The sequence below is a fragment of the Syngnathoides biaculeatus genome, chromosome 15 (assembly GCF_019802595.1).
Source record: "Syngnathoides biaculeatus isolate LvHL_M chromosome 15, ASM1980259v1, whole genome shotgun sequence".
NCBI classification, from domain to species: Eukaryota; Metazoa; Chordata; class Actinopteri; order Syngnathiformes; family Syngnathidae; genus Syngnathoides; species Syngnathoides biaculeatus.
Genome location: NC_084654.1, coordinates 19,271,080 through 19,287,199, shown reverse-complemented (window position 1 = coordinate 19,287,199; position 16,120 = coordinate 19,271,080). Strand labels below are relative to the sequence as shown.

At 45.4% G+C, this 16,120-nt stretch overlaps 1 protein-coding gene across 5 annotated transcripts in view; it reads right to left on the bottom strand.

The window, feature by feature from the left end:
- Window positions 1–16,120, bottom strand: part of meis2a (Meis homeobox 2a) — a 203,375-nt gene that overhangs the window by 155,043 nt on the left and 32,212 nt on the right. For 4 of the 5 annotated variants that reach the window (XM_061843234.1, XM_061843236.1, XM_061843235.1 and 1 more), the window contains one exon: window positions 5,496–5,605. The exons of the other annotated variant lie outside the window; for it this stretch is intronic. The gene's annotated coding sequence lies outside the window, so the exon portion shown is untranslated. The remainder of the gene's footprint in view (window positions 1–5,495; window positions 5,606–16,120) is intronic. 5 annotated transcript variants of the gene reach the window in all.

Here is a 16,120-nt window from a genome sequence, read left to right as displayed (position 1 = left end):
AACTTGGGCTGGAACCAGACAGACTGTCACAGTTTTGGTTTTTTACAGTTGTTCTGTTGCACCGTACTGGGTCGACTCTACTCGACCTGGTTGTGTTGAGGGAAAACTTGAAAACCCACGCGGCATTGAGTGCACCAGTTGATACTAACAAACCGCTCGGGAGGAGAACAAAAGCCTCCAGTACGGGGTTTCTTGGTCATTAAGATCTGGTTTTGGATCTATGTTGAGGATATTATATGGCTTTTGTTTGGACAGCACTTACCTATCCCTATTGCTTCATTGTAAAAAATACGGAATCACAAACATTTTACAGCTAATACAAGAAAATCAGTCTTAACGGAATGGTTACGCAAACAAAACTGTTTTTAATTGCTTTTAGGAAAAAAAAACTAATTTCGAGAAAAGTATACTCAACGCCTTGGCAATGTCAAATCTGCTCAACCAATGAGGGGCCACCACTGCTTTCCACGTGGTAACAAGTCGCACACAGTTTCGAGAAATAATACCCTACAGTACCTGTTTTCGCCAACAGAAAAAGCGCAGTAAATCTTTTAGACCCCTCAAATTTCTGGTGATCGCATTTGTCAGCGATCATCCGAAGAAGCACCTTGGACTGAAACCCCCCTTGTGGCTAAAAACAGAACCAGCGGTGACACGCCAGGCGTCTGCCGATGAGGCTTCCCGTCCCATCTCACGCGAATCCCCGTAAAGTGGGTCTCCTCACTCGGCACCGCTTCCTCCAACATCTCCCAGCGGCGCACACTTGCGGGAAGGTTGTACATCCAGGAAGGGACACCCCCCCCCCCCCCCGCTTAAGTTCCCCATGTAAACTAGATGACTTCCTCCAGGCAGGTGGCACATATCCAGATGTTCCCTCAATTTCCTCCACGCGTCCGCTTACGTGGATGCGTGCGAGCACGGCTCGACGGACCCCCGAGCCGGTGACCTCTCGGTTCTCCCCGACAACATCACCAACGGAGCACTTTACACCATAATGACTTGTATCGCCCCAGGCCCTGACACATCTGTGTCTCCCCCCCCCCCACCCTCACTTCCACCTCCCCCTTCCTCCATCTCTCTCACCTCCGTTTTCTTTCTCCCTTTGTCTTTCCACTTTCGCATTTTCTCCTGCACGCCATCGCTCTTGAGCAGGCGCTTCCCTCCGTTTGTTCTGCAGCACAACTACCATAAAAACATCGTACGGTATGCTTTGCTAGGACTTGGGGAGAGGATACCCCAACTGTGGTGCACATGCCCCCGGGGGTACGTCATTGTTCTCCATTTTATTTTATTTTTTCACATTTCACTGTATTACATGCAGTAAATTTGCATACTGCGCAAGGAGACTCTTCAGGGGGTGCACAAGATTAAAAGTGTAATAGAGTCAGGTAAGATGTCTCCCCCCTCCCCCCCAAGTAGTGTTTTTTTTTTCTTTGCAAAATACGAACTTGATGTAAAATAGTATTTCCTCTGTAATAAAACTGAAAATAAATTCAATAGAAACAATTTTATGAATCAAAATAAAATGTGTAAATCATGCATGCAACACACCCAGTTAGCCTGTCTTGTGACATAATTATCCATCCATCTATCCATCCATCCATTTTCTTAGCCGCTTATCCTCACAAGGGTCGCGGGGAGTGCTGGAGTGTCAACGGGCAGGAGGCAGGGAACACAATGAACGGGTTGCCAGCCAATCGCATGGCACAAAGAGACAAACAGCCGCACTCACAATCACACCTTGGTGCAATTTAGAGTGTCCGATTAATGTTGCATGTTTTGGGGATGTGGGAGGAAACCAGAGTGCCCGGAGAAAACCCACGCAGGGACGGGGAGAACACGCAAACTCCACACAGGCGGGTCCGGGATTGAACCCGGGACATCAGAACTGCAGCAGGTGATCCACCATGCCGCCCCTCACAATCACACCTAGGGGCAATTTAGAATGCCCAATTAATGTTGCATGTTTTTGGGATGCGGGAGGAAACCGGAGTGCCCGGAGAAAACCTACGCAGGCACGCGGAGAACATGCAAACTCCACACAGGCGGGGCCGGGATTTGAACCCCAGTCCTCACAACTGTGAGGCCAACGCTTTCCAGCTGTGCCACCGACATATAATCAATGTAGCCATTTTTATTTTTATCATTAAAGTTTGATTAGATGTTGGCGGGATTAAATAAGACGTAAAAGGGTTTATCGTGATTTTATGTTTTTGTTTTTTTTTTTTTCCATGGTGCAAACGGGTGAAAGGGAGTACATCAAATCTGTCCCCTTGCTTTACGTTTCAAGTAGAACACGAAAAGTTGACAGGTGGCTTTGCCGTTTGTGGAGGCCACTGAGTCCAAAACAACGTAAATGCCCGCCGCGAAATTAAATATATACGTCACTTTATGTTTCACTTGTTTTTTGCCTTGCGACCGCTTCACCGATGCCATTTTTGCTCTGTAAGTGGTGCATCTACCTCATGGAGACATTAAACATGTACATATAGGTAATTACAGACATGACAGATTTTACAATTTGAACCAACTGTACAATAGACATAACAAATGGAGTGCTCACGTGATATTGTACTACTTCAGAGTTGACTACTGGCAACACTGACATTTCTGGATACACACTTATCTGGACAGACGTACACCCCCCGCCCCCACCCACCCACACACACATGCTCGTACTTCCCCCCTCGCCACACACAGTGTCTTGTTTTCAGGTTCATTAAGCTCCAGTGTTAGCCAGAGTGGCTGACAGGATGAGGAAGAGTGCAGAAATCTCCCCCTGCAGGTATCCATTCAAATTATCATTGGGAGAAAGTCCCCCCCCCCCCCTCCCCTCCCCCGTCAATGCCCTTGTTGCGGCTCAAGCAGGGTGGGAGGGGGGAGTTAGCACTAATTAGAGAGACAAGGACCGCTTGAAAATAAGTCCATTAAACCCGTGCAGACCTAAAAGCAGCAAGTACCTTACTAACTGCGAGCGTCCCATCACTTCCCGCTCAACTGAGGGCATTTCTTTTTTCCCCCGGCTCGCATTTTTCTAAAGGAGGAAATACGGTGTAAGAAATGGAGGGCAGAAGCCGTCAGCGATCATAAACGGCTTTGTGCAAATAATCTTTCAATTAAGAGCAATGAGCAAATTGCACGCGGGCTCCACAGTTTAGCTCTTGATTTCTGGGGGAAGTGCGGATGCTTGTTTCTGCGTGTGGTACAAAATTAAGATCAAACGATCCAAAAGTCGCCGGTGAGTTTCCTCACGGCTGATCATGCTCCTTGCAAAGTCACGAAAGAGAACGGATTGTAGGTTTTGGACTGGCACGCGCAGGGAGGGAGGCAAGCCTGCGCTTCAATTTTCTCCAGGCACGAGGATGCATTTCAAACCCACAAACACCCTCAGACAAAATCCGGTACTACACTTCAATCTTTGCATTTTTCGCCCTCCTTTTTAAACATTATCGTCCCGAAGAAGAAAGCCGTGTCTTTTAGCAACGCTTCTGCAGCCAAAAGAAAGTCCATTACCATGGAAACGAAGCTCAAGATCATAAAAAGATCGGGGAAAGGAGAGACACCAACACCGCCGAGGCTTCCGTCGGACGACCGTGGTGACGATTATTAAGGACAAAGCCCGTATTTTAGCGCATGTGAAGGGTTCCGTTCCGATGTCGGATACAATGATCCCAAAACAAGGTTCTTTTGATATTTGTCGAGATGGAGAGGATTGAGGACCAGGTTCCTTCGCAGTAGCTAAGCACCGCCTCCCCTTCTTCTTCTCCATCCACCTCTCAGCAGTCCTGCTAAGTTGGTCATCTTATTTCAATGTATTTATTTTTTTTTATCCAAAGTATTTTGACGTAAATTCGGACTTTAATGGCGGAATCCGACTTTAAGCGAAATTTGAGTTAAGTCGCTAATCCAGGAACGGATCTCAATCGTAGGCCGAGGACTTTGTACAGTACAAACGTCCAGTCTTGCTCCACTTGCAACATATATTGGAGGGGTTACACAATGTTTTCACAATTCATTACACCTTGTACTACAGTATTGAAATCTTATAAAAGTTAAATGGAAAGCAGATGTGTAATTATGATTGATTTTGATGGAATGTATTGCACTGAATCGTTTTAAATTTGTATTTTTCTGACCAAACTATGCTGCGTACTTTGTGGTGACAGGCTTGTACCTTCTACGGTTCTTAGGAGAACACCATTAAACACCGTACAGCAGGGGTGTCAAACTCATTTCTATCGCGGGCCACATTGTATTTACGATTTCAGTCAGAGGGCCATTAAGATTGAAACCATTAAAATCTTTAATTGACCCATCATATTTACACATTAGATTTATCAATTATTTTTAGAATCAGAGAGCAATGGTAATGGGTTTTCCCAACTATTCCTGATGTTCATAATTTGTGATATAACAATTTGAAATTTTGGTCCAGATTTTACAAAAATCATGGAAGTTGATACACGTGATCTGCCTTCGCGGGCCGCATCCGGCCCCCGGGCCTTGAGTTTGACACCAGTGCTGTACAGTATTCACAGTGGCTATTACACAAAAAACTACACACCCCTGTTAAAATGCATCATGGAGTTCAAGTCAGTCAGGCCGCTTCTCTTCGCTACCATGTATAAAGTCAAGTTTTAAATATTTGGCAAGCGAGTTGCAAGTCATGAAACTGGCAGCTCGAGTCGACTCAAATTATTTGACTCCCTCCCCATCCCATGCTCAACAGTAAGTTAGCAGGACCCAAAACCGAGCGCGTAGAGTGAAGGGGACATTCCTGAGTCTCGGCGCATGATGACAAAAGCAAGTCACAAAAGAAATGTAAATGTACGCGTGGAGTATTTACAGTACAAACGTCATCCCCATGAAATGACGTGTTCGTTTCGGACGGCGGGTCGGCCGGGCTGTATTTACGAGCGTTGATTTAACTGCCGGATAGGGTCCTCTTGTGAAACACGAGCCGGTTCCAGCGTTTAACCCCGCCGTACTAATTTATGCGGCGCGGCATTAGGTACTTCATCATCTGCTCTTTGGGGAAAGAGACTCATTTCATTAGGCGGGATTTAATGAAATGCGAGTGAGCGCTCGGTAGCAGGAAAGAAAGAAAATCCAGAGTACAGCTGAGTTGTCGGTCAACTCCATAAAAGTGCAAGAAGCTCGTTAGCGGGGCGACTCGGAACCACGTGCAAACAAGCTAACGCTTCGAGCGGAATATTTACTAGCCTCGGTGGCGTAATGGATAACATCCCGCCGGTGGCTTACTTTTTGATGACGTTGTATTTGCGGTGACATCAATGGTCTTGCGGATCTTAAGCACACACCCCCCCCCCCCCCCCCCGCCGCCCTCATCACTGATAGCCCGCAGCCAACTCGGCCTTATTAAAGCCTTTTTGAACGCGCGGAGATGAGAATGAGGGCACACCGTCGACTGTTCTTGGCACGCGTGAAGCAAACGTCGGCGCCGTTAACGTTGTAATATGCAGAAAATGACTTACATACTGGTGCGTTAATCTAATTTGTCCGGACCAAGTGCGAGCCCGGCGGGGTCCGGCGGGGTCCACCGGGATTCCCCCCCCCCCTGCTCGCTCTTCCACGTGGCTAAACCCTGCAAGTACACACAGAGAATGGAAAATATCAATGCGACAATAAAAATAGATATTCATGAACACACTCATACGCATGCACACAGTAATTATTATCTGCCAACACTCATTGGCCAAAACATTGGCGACACGCTTAAGTACGAGTGGGGAAGCTACTTAGCGACTGAAATTTTGAGAAAAAAAAAAAAAGACATACAAATATTACATATTATGAGCATTAAAATACATGTTGGCGTTTTAAAGAGTATTTCCCCAAGTACTGGTTGGGGGTGTTTTATTGCTGTTAGAAATAATGAGTTTACTAGTACAAATGTGTTTTTAAAAATGATAATAGCAATATTTTTTTAATTTTTTTCTGGAAAAAACCTTAAAATCCATCCATCCATTTTCTTTTACTGCATATCCTCACGAGGGTCACGGGGAGTGCCGGAGCCTAACCCTGCTATCAACAGGCAGGAGGCGGGGTACACCCTGAACTGGTTGCCAGCATATTGCAGGGCACGAACTTAAAATAATATACAGATATATTCCAATATAATAAAAGGGAGGCCTTTAGTTGTACAAATACATTACAAAAATAATCTTTTGTCATTTTCTGTTATACAGTATTACAAAACTATGTGTGGAGAAATATCTTTGCAAAGAACGTCTAATTTTTTTTTTTTTTTGTTAAAGATGTGTATTATGGTTTTAGGGCATCCGGGGTAAAAACTGCGCCAAACAAATGTGAGCGTTCATCTGAGATGTCACGCTGTGGCGACCCCTAATGGGACAAGCCGAAAGAAGAAACATGCATTATGGTTTTGATGCTCGTGCTTTTCATTTTGACCGCGATGACATCATCAGGTGCACACCCCACTTGCGAAATTGAGATACGGCGTCTCCTGCTACTTGCTAACTTTGTCCAGCTTTACAGATGCCATATCCATTACGTGCGGATATTGCGAGTTTAGGAATGCGCGACGCTAATTTCTGCTGTTTTTAATCCCAGCGTAAACGTTGATGTTCCAGTTGCCATCTGACTGTTTGCAGTCTACAGCCACAGATGGTGCTCATCAGCCACCAGTTTTCTCCTCACTTCCTATTTTGGCTTTTTTTTTTTTTTTAATGGAATTTTCCTGCTGTATGTAATAATACTTTTCTCTAAAAAATTATTTTAAAAAAGTGCAAACTTTATCTTTATTGATGCCAGGTTTGCTCTCAGCAGTAGTAACGACATTGTACAACTATTATAATAAAGGAACAGCTACCGACGGACACCACCGACTGCATTTTCGGTGTCGTAAAACTGAACGACACATCCTCAAATGATTTGGGGCAGTGGTCCAGTACCGGCCCATGGATCAAGTGGTACCGGGCCGCCGAAGAAATAATCAATTAGTTCTGTTTTATCCATTAAACAAGCATGAACAATCTTTTATTTTGAAAAATGACCGGATCCCCTTGGTTACATCTCGGCCACAAATTTACCCCCAAAACCTAGCAAAACGGGTAAAAAGCACCCAGGACCTCAGAACTGCGAGTCCAACGCCTTACCAGCTGAGCCGCCGTGCCGCCATATTTACGATCATGTTTATTATGTTTTATTTACAATACATATGATATTAAATACAAACAATCTAACGTACCCCACGGCGGTAAAAAAATAAATAAATAAATAAAATTGAAAGCATTAACCGGTCCACGGTGATAAAAAGTTTGGGGGCCACAGATTACTGTCATATTTTATTATTTGATTTCAACATTGCATTTTAGTAGGGTTTTGCAGACGCAGAACACGACTGAACCAGACGTGATTCTTTGGGGATAATAAAGCTGTCAAGGTTGACCTCACATCTGCCTAAACGCTGCCGGTTTTGCTGCGAACGGACAAAAGTGCAAAGAGCTTAACGTCCTATTCACTGTACCAATTCTGGAAAAAATCTTTTTTTTTTTTTTGTGGTTGGGTGACATTATTATTATTTCCCGTGATTTCTAAGGGCAAATCAGCCCGGCTGATTGCAATTACAAATGTGAAAACTCTGAGGGGAAAGAAGAAATGGCTGTGGGGGAGCATTTGGGAAGGAGGGTGGGTGGGGGGGGGGTGAAAAGCGACTGAAAGGCTGTAATTATCGGAAATAGTCTGAAAATGTGTATTATCATGCCATTAAATGTAAATGAGATGGAGCTAAAAGGCCCGGCGTGGATGACTTGTGGCTTGCTGGAGGGTTACGATAAAAAAAGGAAAAAAAATGAAGGGGGGGGTGAAATAAAAACATGAATTTGGAGAAATGTCTTGCTTTATTTATTGGGAGGAATAGAAGCATTATAGAAGTAGCGCTTGCTAAAAAAAAAAAAAACAAAAACATTGCACGAGTTTGCAAAAACCTCGGAGGATGCAGCTGGATGGTGGGAGGGGTTCTGGTGGACCCGGAATTGCCTTCTGTGTGTGTACGTGTGTGAGCGCATTGCCAAACCAGCATCATTCCACTCCAGCTGCTTAATAAGGCCGTCTGGACAAGTGAACACCAGCTACGCCCGCCCATCGCCACCCCCCAATCCCTCCTCAAAACACACACACGCACACACACAGAGTTCCAAGAAACATTACGCTGAATATTAATGTGCCGGCCCCGAGACGTGTGCCATTAAGTTCGGCCGGCCATTTCTCGCTGCCCTTTTCCCACCACTGTACAGGAGTTAATGAATCGTGGGTAAAACCGTGAATACAAAAGGACCGGGGGGGGGGGGGGGGGGGGGGGAGGGGGGAAAGAGATGGAAAGAAAAAGAAATTGGGTGCTGAGGTGGGTGGCTCGTTTAAAAAAAAAATTAAATTAAAACAAAAGAGGGATGAACATTAGGAGAAGTCTACTATAGTTTGGCACGAGGACAAAGATGAAATGAAATTCAACGTGGAAAAAAATAGACACTCGGACCACTTTTTTTAATGGAGAACGCTTTGACGCAACGCTATGGGAAAAACATATATTTTTTTTTTATAGTTTAACTTCCAAATGGGGCTCAGTTGAAGGGATATCCAGCTGGGTTTTGTAGTACAAGTAGAAGCCCTGAAATTCACCCAATATGGCTGCTTTGAACCAAAAAGGGTTGACTTCCCATTCAATTTATGATTATTAATGAGATTACACCCCCCCCCCCACACACACACACACACTCCTAAGAGTGACATTTCCACACAGTTTTTGTGAAACTGGGTGCCTGGGCGAATGTTTCCAGAATCTCCAGGGCACGACTGTGTAATGACTAAAAATAATAATAACTACAAAGATTCCACAAGGGCCTTAAGACCACCTGGTTCTCCCAAAAATTAAATAAAATATATTTTCCCACTTTACTTTCTGTCAGGTTTTGTTACCACTGAAGCACATGGACCTGCCTTAAAAGTGAAGTTTTCAGTCCCCCCAAAAAAAAAAAAAATTAAAAACAAAAGATTTTGTCATTTACAGCATTTTGAACTTGTCTGCATGACCTGACAGTAGGATATTGTAAAAAAATATCTAAAAATATTTTGCGAATTCGGGCAGCGCTGTTAACGCGGTGGCCTCACAGTTGTGAGGTCCCGGGTTCGATCCTGGACACCACTGTGTGGAGTTTGCATGTTCTCCCCGTGCCTGCGTGGGTTTTCTCCGGGCGCTCTGGTCTCCTCCCACATCCCGAAAACATGCAACATTAATTGGACACTCTAAATTGCCCTTAGGTGTGATTGTGAGTGCAGCTGTTTGTCTTGATGTGCCCTGCGATTGGCTGGCAACCAATTCAGGGTGTAACCTGTGTACTGGGATAGGCTACACCACTCCCTGCGACCCTCGTGAGGACAAGCGGCAAAGAAAATGGATGTATGGCTATTGGGGCAAGGATTTTACCACATTTGTTTCTGTCACGTTTTGTTAGCACTGAAGCACATTGAGCCCGATGCTATCACCATAAAGATGAAGTTTTCAATTTAAAAAAAATGTTTGAGGTCATATACAGTATTTTAAACTTGTCTGTGTGACCTGATAGTAGGATATTGTAAAAAAAATTATATTTTGCTCCCATTTACCACACACTTAAGATGGCGCAAACAGAAGCCTCTCACAAAAGGTCACTGTTACAGTTTCTTGGAAGAATTATTTAACTCGGGCTCGCTACAGAAGTTCAAATGAAAGATGTGGACAGCTCTTGAGACAAAAAAAAAATGTATCAACAAATTTAACTAACTTTAATTTAATTTTCATTTTTTGTTCCAGTGCCCAAAAGAAGATTGAGAACAACTTTATCTGCCACCTTTTAAGAAGGAAAGGTGTTGCACTATCGTTGTCCACATTAAATATTTCAATTAAAGATTTGGTAGTTGGCTTGTTGGCCATTATTTTTTTTCAGATCAGCAATTTTTTTTTTTTTTTAACAGTAAGACAGGCACGTTCTTATTACTCCCCCGAGTGGCGTGCAGTTGCAGCCTCAGCAAACGTGAGCCGTTAACAGACAATTTGCGGTGAATAGGCAGAGGAGGGTGGGGGGGGGGCGCTTTTTGATATGCAGAAGAGCTGACCTCCCGGACCGCCACTTTAATTGGGTTTCTAATTTTCCGGGCCATCTGACGGTATCAGACATGAGCGTCGCCCAGCGTGACGAGAGGAGACCGACGGAAAGACGGGCAAAGCGGTGGGAGGGGGCTGGGGGAGCATTTTTTTTTGGGGGGGGGGTTAGCCCAAAGGCGAAAAAGGAGGGCTTGGGATGGAAATGCGTGCGGCATTGTACAAGCGTGAAGGCCGTTGACGGGATGCCACCCTTGGAGACGGGGTGGAAAAGTGCAGGCGGTTCCGTACAAAAGGCCCGAGTTGAACACTTTGAGGTGCGGCGCTGGCGCTCGGGCCGCCGAGAGGACGCTCGCGGCGGGCTGCTCTCCAAACCAAGCACGCATTTGAGCGCGAGTGCTTTCCACTTCAAATTCATTTTCCTGATTTATTTTCTCATGTTCTTTGAGTTTTGTGTTGACTTTGTTTGCTCTGATTAGATTTATTTTTGGATTTGTCACAGATGTTTTTTCCCATGTCCATTTTCCTCATGTTCCTCGTCATCCGTGTCCCTCCGTGCCAGCCAGTCACCCACGTCTTGCCCCGGTGTTCTGAGTTGTCTCGCCGGTTCTCTTGTAGAACCTCCATTCAGATTCAGGCACGGTGGATCAGCTGGTAAAAGACCTCACAGTTCTGAGGTCGCAAGTTCAATCCCGGCCCCGCCTGTGTGGAGTTTGCATGTTCTCCCCCGTGCCTGCGTGGGTTTTCTCCGGGCAGTCCGGTTTCCTCCCACATCCCAAAAACATGCAACATAAACTGGACACTCCAAATTGACCCTAGGTGTGATTGTGAGTGTGGCTGTTTGTCTCTATGTGGCATGCGATTGGCTGGCGACCAGTTCAGGGTGCACCCCGCCTCCTGGGATAGGCTCCAGCACTCCCCGTGACGCTTGTGAGGATAAGCGGCAAAGAAAATGGATGGATGGATGTTAAACTGACTTTTGTGGGCTAAAAACACCCAGTACATTCCAAAATTAGTGTAAGTAAGTATTTAAAAAAAACTTTAAAATGTTTGAAAAGTGCTAAAAGTCCATTCCAATTTACCTGACTGGTGCACAAAAGACGGGATTTTCAATCCAGACTGCGCACCGTTTTCAGTCCATTAAATCTGAAATCCGTTAAATAGGCGTTCCACTGCTTTTACTGATTGTTTTTGTTGTTTTTTTTATACCATTTTGAGACTTCCCAGCACTCAGGTCCATCTTTTGCTCCCTCCCAACCCGACTGTGACAGCTACAGATGAGCATCGGCGACTGGAACTTTTACAAGGTGGTCACATGACACACTATGGGGGCCGTTTGGACTGTGAAACCGTGAAAATTTTCCACTCGCCAGATGAAATCCATCCATTATCCAAGCCGCTTATCCTCACAAGGGATCACAGGAGAGCCGGAGCCTAGCCCAGCTACCTTCAAGCGAAAGGCGCCAGTCAGTCGTAGGGCAGATATCACACATCATCACTGAGTGGGAATCGATCCCACGCTGCCCGCACCAAAGTCAGCCGTGTGTACCACTACTCCCACCTCATCGTATTTATACATGAAATTGAGCAACCAATTTATCCATCCATCCATCCATCCATCCATTTTCTTTTGCCGCTTATCCTCACAAGGGTCACGGGGAGTCCTGGAGCCTATCCCAGCTGTCAACAGGCAGGAGGCGGGGTACACTCTGAACTGGTCGCCAGGAAATCGTAGGGCACATGGAGAAAAACAGCCGCACTCACAATCACATCGAGGGGCAATTTAGGGTGTCGAATTAATGTTGCATGTTTTTGGAATGTCGGAGGAAATCGGAGTGCCCGGAGAAAACCCACGCAGGCACGAGGAGAACATCTAAACTCCACACAGGCAGGGCCAGGATTGAACCCGGGTCCTCAGAACTGTGAGGCCAACGCTTTACCAGCTGATCCACTGTGCCACCTTATCATTTATGATATGACAATTAAAATTTTGGTACAGATTTAAACAAATATCATGGAAGTTGATCCACATGACTTGCGTTCGCGGGCCACTTAAAATCTTGCAGTGGGCCCGATCTGGGCCCCGGGCCTTGAGTTTGACACCTGTGGACTATGAAGTCACACATGATTGTGCAAGAGGAGCGTGTGGATGTAAAAAATTTTTCAATCAATTATGAATTTGGAATTGCTGAACTGTCACCAAGTGGGGGAAAGGTTACTTTATACTACTACTTTATACAGGACTGTGCACGTTGAAATTTCAGAGAATATTATTCAGAATTTACAAAAATAAAAATAATAATTCAAGTGCATGTATTGTATGAAATTGTATCTTCATTAAAGTGGCAGTAAGGGCAGGGCGGGGGGGGGGGGCGGATTTTGCCCCACTGAGTATAACTTGCACGTATTCACAAGTGCGGCGCCAGATCTCGACTCGCAACCGTCACACTTATCACCCGCTCCGGTCCATCCGGGTGGGGGTGGGGTCGGGGGGGGGGGGGGGCGATATCGTGCCGCACGGGACCGCCCGGTGCGTTGCGGACGGCGGGATTCTCTTTTTCACGCTGCGTGTTTGTACAGCGGGCGAGAGGCTGCACAAATAGTTTCGGGCCCCTCTAATCTCCTACGCAAACACGACAGCAATTACACAGGCGAAGATAACGAGGGGGACGTTTTCATCCGCAGCGACAGTGCAGAAGAAGAAAGACGGAGGAAGGGGAAGGATGAGGGCGAGACGGGGGTTCACCTGCCTGTAAGCATCCAGTGAGACCAGACTCCCCACCCCGGAGTTGTCACTACAAACGGACGGAACTTTCTGATTGGCTACAAGGAAGGCTGGATCTCACCGCTATTGACAAACTGACATATTTAGACATTCATTCCATTCACTCGGTGGTTTGCAGGTCTGCGCCACAGTTCTAAAGTTCCTGGTCAGAATTCCAAAGTTGGTTTTTCCTCCCCGCGTTTCTCCAGAAACTCCAGCTTCCCGCTACGTCCCAAAAACACGCATTGGGTTCATTGAAGAATCCGAATGAAGCGTGTCCAAAACTTTCTCACGATCGATCCTTGACATTTTTTCCACAAATTTGCTAAGAACTCTAAAATCGATGCATCAGCTAGCAACTACAGTGAAGAAAATAAGTATTTGAACACCCTGCTATATTGCAAGTTCTCCCACTTAGAAATCATGGAGGGGTTTGAAATTTTCATCGTAGGTGCATGTGCATTGTGAGAGAGAGAATCTAAAGATAAAAATCCAGAAATCATAGCTGCAAATAAGTATTTGAATACCTGAGAAAACCAATGTTAATATTTGGTACAGTAGGATTTGTTTGCAATTACACAGGACAAACGTTCCCTGTAGTTGTTCACCAGGTTTGCACACACCGCAGGAGGGATTTGGGCCCACTCCTCCACAGAGATCTTCTCTGGATCAGACAAGTTTCTGGGTTGTCGCTGAGAAACACGGAGTTTCAGCTCCCTCCAAAGATTTTCTATTGGGTTTGGGTCTGGAGACTGGCTAGGCCACGCCAGAACCTTGATATGCTTCTTACGGAGCCACTCCTTGGTTTTCCTGGCTTTGTGCATCGGGTCACTGTCATGTTGAAAGACCCAGTCATGATCCATCTTCAATGCTCTGACTGAGGCAAAGAGGTTGTTCCCCAAAATCTCACAATACATGGCCAAGGTCATCCTCTCCTTAATACAGTGCAGTTGTCCTGTCCCATGTGTGGAAAAACACCCCCAAAGCATGATGTTACCACCCCAATGTTTCACAGTCGGGATGGTGTTCTTGGGATAGAACTCATCATTCGTCTTCCTCCAAACACGGTTATTGGCATTATGACCATAATGTTCCATTTTGGTCTCATCTGACCACAAAACCTTCTCCCGTGACTCCTCTGTATCATCCAAATAGTCATTGGCAAACTTAAAACTGGCCTTGACATGTTCTGGTTTAAGCAGGGGAACCTTCCGTGCCATGCGTGATTTCAAACCATGACGTCTTAGTGTATTACCGACAGTCACCTTGGAAACGGTGGTCCCAGCTCTTTTCAGGTCATTGAACAAGTCCTGTCGTGTAGTCCCGGGCTGATTCGTCACCTTTCTAAGGATCATTGAGACCCCAGGAGGCGATATCTTGCGTGGGGATCCACTCCGATTGAGACTGACCGTCATGTTTCGCTTCTTTCATTTTCTAATGATTGCTCCAACAGTTGAGCTTTTTTCACCAAGCTGCTTGGCAATTTCTCCGTAGCCCTTTCCAGCCGTGTGGAGTTGTAGAATTTTGTCTTCAGTGTCTTTGGACAACTCTTTAATCTTGGCCAGGTTGCAAGTTTGAGTCTCACTGATTGTATGGTGTGGACAGGTGTCTTTATGGGGCTGACGACCTCACACGGGTGCATCTGATTCAGGATAACACACAAAGTGGAGGTGGACTTTTAAAGGCGGACTAACAGGCCTTGGAGGGTCAGAATCCTAGCTGATAGACAGGTGTTCAAATGCTTATTTGCAGCTGTATCATCCAAAAAAAATCATTAAAAAAAAACTCATACATTGTGATTTCTGGATGTTTCTTTTCAGATTTTCTCTCTCACAGTGGACACGCACCTACGATGAACATTTCAGACCCCTCCAAGATTTCTAAGTGGGAGAACTTGCAGGGTGTTCAAATACTTATTTTATTCACTGGATGACAACAAAGGCAGCTGCTCGTGTGAACAATTGGAACTCACAAAGTAATTATACTTCCAATATTAATTCGATTACCGCCGTTTTTTTTTTTATGTTAGCGAGTCGCAGGGGAGGAGAGGCATCATTTGCCTCCACACAAGTGAGATTTTCACATTGAAATTACAACGCAGCTCTCCCATCAAATGAGTAATTTCTTTTCTTTTTTTTTTTTTTTGTTTCCTGGTGGCCATGCTTTACATTTGCCTGATGAGAGAAGCAGTGAGACGGTGTGCCTGTCAGCGCGATGGCTCCATCTGAATAAGACGAGGAATATTAATCATCTCTCCTGGGCCTTTTTTTCCTCTCTCTCTCTCAAAGCCGGTAATGTAATTGCGGTTGTTTTCTATATAATCACTAGCCGGATGGAGCCGGTGCCTTTACAGACGCTCGACAAGGGAGCTTTTGTTTGGATCTTTTGATTTGGGAGTCAGGTTCTTTTTTTTTTTCCTTTTTTTATCTGCCGTGTTGAACACAAAAGCGAGTTTGATTGGCGGCGGAGTTTGCATCTTTTCTCTTCTTCCGCCCTCGCTCGCTCGCTGTGTCATGTAAATTGTTATTGTGTTTTACCTCAAGTTGCCTGAGAAGTTTTGTCAGACGGATTAATCCGCATCGGCGTCCTTTCTTGGAGTCGTTCGTATGGTACACGTGTCTCTTTCCTGAACACTCAGTGGGACGAGGGAATGTCGACAATAAGTTGACGGCGTGAGTGAATTTTCGCCCGTTTTTGACGCAACCGCACCCTCGGTGGCAAATTACGCGTTAGTCGTTTGGTGGTCGCTGGCTATGTCCTGGTTGCTCAGTACAATATGGCTAACTCAACAAAAGCTTGAGAAAAAGAATATGTATATGTATATATCCATCCATCCATTTTCCTAGCCGCTTATCCTCACGAGGGTCACCGGAGTGCTGGAGCCTATCCCAGCTGTCAACGGGCAGGAGGTGGGGTGCACCCTGAACTGGTTGCCAGCCAATAACAGGGCACATATAAGTATATATTAAAGGTCCACTGTCATGAAATGCATGATTTTGAGTATGTCATTAGTAAAAAAAAAAAGGCAGCCGGAATGGACTCATCATTTTTTTTTTCCCCACCACAAAACAATTTTGACTTTTTGTCACTCGTGTCCATGAAAATCCTCTCGGGGATTTGTTTTCGAGAAGAAGCAGGAAGTGACATCAGTAGCAGACAGCCACTCGGGCGGTCTCGTATGTTTCTACTAGTTTTACCTGCTGGAAGGTAGCTCGTTGTTCCTTCGTGTTAGCCAA